Genomic DNA, 3,893 nt, shown 5'->3' on the forward strand with positions numbered 1-3,893 from the left:
AGCTGTTTATGAGATAAACTTTTCATATTTGTAGTGCCCCCTACTGATGGAAATCAACACACTTGGATGCACTCCTGAACAGGTGTCTCAAATTTCAGATTGATATCTCAGTGTGTTCATGAGTTATGGCAAGTTTCCTCAAATCAGCCTCGCTTTCAGATTTTTAAAGCAAATTTTGTTAAAAAGGTATCACATATCAAATATCCTTTTGATTCAGAGACGCAAAATATAAAAATGCTATGATAATTACTCAAAATTTGTAGCAAAACCGGGAAGTGGAGAAAAAAAAACAACAGATTTGGACAAAATTCAAAAAGGTGAAAAATCTGTCTAGATGCAAATGAAAATGGCTTATATGAATAGATTTGTCTGGACCCACAGAATCCAGGGAAAAAATTGTTTCTCAGAAAAACCTGTGTTATTATGAATCCCACCACAGTTATGGGCAAGCTACATTTTCAAGTGCTGTGATTGGTCAGAAAATTCATTGGCCTTTTGGCCCATTTGATATAAGCCCTCACCCAATCATAACCATAAACTTAACCAAGTGGATGTATCTTGCCCAGAACTCTGGTGGGTTTCATAATTGCACACACTCAGGCAGGGAGGTAAGCTTTCTGGCCAATCAGACTTAAGTGGGCATGGCAGTGGGCGGGGCTTAGCAAGAACAGGGCCATAGTTGCCAGACACATTCATGCAACATCACAAACATGATCTAATGGTTTGTGATGGGTCTTTCCATGGTGACTGACCAAAGGGGCGTGTCCAATGATAACAGAACTGCTGAAAAGGGGCGTGGCTCGGCGCACACTGAGAGCGGTGTGTGTCCACAGGTGTCGTGCCCCTGGTCCCGCTAGACGATGTGATTGGCAGTTGCTCTCCTTACAGGAAACCAATACAAATTTGCATGTCTTCCTGGATTTATTTCCAACAGGAAATCCAGAAACAGCTATGATTAGTTTCTCCCCCATCTCCCCCTGCCAGGCTCCACCCCCTCCTACAACCATACAAACACCTCTTAGCTGCACCTGACTGGACAAATGCATCACTCGTATCACTCGTAGGTACATAGGCTACATAACTATATTACATAAAGAGTTTACTGAAATGTTTTAGGGTTAGGTTTGAGGTGAGACACAAGCCATGCAGTCGCTGAATCTGTCTTCATTTTATCAACAACGTTTAGTTTAAAACTTTCTCGGGAGTTTCCAGGGGTGGCGAATTGCACTGGATGCCCCTCATTTGCATAAAGTAGCTGAGAGTCCAACTTTATGCAAATGAGGAGACGCCAACGTGACGCCCTGTCTCTCAAAACGCAACGCAACCCCACCAGAACACACTGCACATCTGCTCACATAGGCAATAAATGGGAAGCGTGGGAAAGACTGATCGTGTGGACATGCACCATAACTTTAAACTGCGAGCTGTTTTAATCTCAGCACTTTGTATGTATTTGTCAGTGTCCAAGTATGACATCTTGACACCTCAGCAGTTACTCAGCCAAAATCCTTTTTTCCCCGAGCAGGGTCTCTCGGGTAAAACCACATCAAATGGGGGTCTGCAGCATGAAAGCTTGAAAACCCCTGACCTCGAGGAACCAGAAATAGCAGGGATCAAAACTTAGAGAGCCAAAATGGCTGCAGTGAAATTGAGGACGGCCAGCTGTTTTAGCCTGTAGTGCCGAGTATAACTTTGCAGGTGTGGATTTGGAAAGAAAACTGTGTGAATAATAACTGTCCTGCAACACAGACTGCAGAAAAATGACAGCAAAAGACTTACATGTAATGCTTCATGGCCAAGTATATACTTTCAGCTACATTTTTTTTTTTACAGTGGTAATTCTCTTCCCTACTGATACTTACAACAAACATACTATTTACTCTGTAATTTCCCCTGTGCTGTGTGTTTCTAATTATCAGTGGACTTCACTCTGCACCTCACCAATTCACGGAGGAAAGCCTGTAATTCTGAGGATCTTCAGGATGACAATGTTTTAATTTGAATATGCTTGGTATTTCTAAAGGTAATTTATTTTCTGTTTGTCCAATAACATTTCCGCGTGATGTTTGCCGTGTGACCTTTGAAATAAAAACCTTTGGAAAATATTCCTGTTGTTTTTATTAGAGAGGCATTTCAACATGTCATTAACAACAAAAAAAAAAAAAAAAAAAAAAAAAAAAAAAGAGGCAAAACAAAGGTGAAGATGAAGCTAGACGCTCCAAACAATAGCGTATTATTACTTGCAAAACAAGCACTATTTATTAAAATGTGTCCATCTTCCTGGTTTCCACTTGCTGGTTCATCTGAAAGTCTCTTGTTGGCATCATGAAATATTATTAGACAATGATGCAAAAACAAAAACCATTAGACTGTGTAGAGTATGTAGAGACCAGTAACACTATGGTGACTCCTAATGCTAGACTAACAATATTTTCCATTTAAGTAGCTTATATCAAAGATTTTTTTTAACGGTTCTATTCAAAAATAAGCCATCTCTGCTGCTTTTTACTTTTGTCACTTTTTTGTATCTGGGGACTTTCCATAGACCTATTTTTTTCCTTTATTTACGTCTGAATTTGGGGCTGCTTCTGTCATTTCTATACCGCACCTACCACAATGTGTTATAGTCTGCAGATTGCAGCGTGTTTCTCGGTGTAAAACGCATCACCTCTTGCGCACAGAGATTTCCCGCCACTGTGTGTGTTGGACCACAGGTGCCAGAACGGGCCGAACCAAGTGATTTAATCCATTGCTCGTGGGTGGATTATGTCTATTCCACTCCAACGAATTACTCAAATCCAAAGTGAGATGTTTTTGTTCTTTACAGTTTTGCATTGAGTATCTTTAAAGGTGCATTATGGAAAATCTAAAGTTGAGATTCAGCGGACAAAAAAAAAACAGTAGGCACAAAATGTGATGGTTGACGCTACATGGTTGTCATTGTTGGCCTGACTCACTGATACATTCGTTGCTTTTTCCTCTTTTGTTATGTCAGTTGCCTCTGAGCATTCCTCATGTCAATCAACCTTGAATTTTGCGACGTGCAACCTTAACCCTCACTACCTCACCTCTTCACCTTTAACCCCTATCCCTGAGTCTGACCGTGACCTAACTATAATCTCCAAACCTAATCCTAAATCCAGGTCCTCACCCTCAACTGAATCCCTTAAGAAGTGACGACTGGCCAAAATGACTTCACTCTGCGAAAACGTGCCCGCTCAAATTGGCTAAGATGGTGGTGTATTTATTTACAGTGATCTCGCCCCAAAAGTCGAGGCACAGCCACACAAACAAACATGATCAAAGCAGTTTCATCCTGTTCTGTTATGAATCTGGAAGATTAAACTCCCAGAACAAGAATCTAGTTAAAATTAAAATTAATATAAATTCATTCTCTGCATTTGACCCATCCCAAGTATTAGGAGCAGTGGGGCAGTGTGCAGTGCAGCTCCAGCTCTATGGCAGTGTCTTGATCAAGGGCACTGACAGGAGGATAAACCTAACATGCATGTTTCTGATACAAAGGCAGCACAATCTTTAAGACAATATTAAAGACCAAATGGAGGCGATCAAACGTCTCCTGTGCAAAAGTTTCCACTAGTTCGTCCAGTAAACCTGTGTGACGCCCCAAAGTTAGCACAGTGCTTCATTTTCCCTGTGTACCCGTCCTACTGTGCATAGGAACTAGACAATTTTTGTTTAAGCAGCAAGCACTGCATCCTGCCAGCTTCAGACTCTAGTAGCTTTAGTCTCAGGTGGTGCACCTATGTCTGTGCTGAGGGAGCCAGCCAGCGCTCACTAAGCAGCGCCAGCCCGCTCTGTTTGTTCTGCCTGTGGCCAAGCCAGGCCGAACCACGGCACCCTCAACCCCTGCCGCTTGTCCCTTTCTTCTG

This window comes from Myripristis murdjan, chromosome 5, assembly GCF_902150065.1.
Source record: "Myripristis murdjan chromosome 5, fMyrMur1.1, whole genome shotgun sequence".
NCBI lineage: Eukaryota > Metazoa > Chordata > Actinopteri > Holocentriformes > Holocentridae > Myripristis > Myripristis murdjan.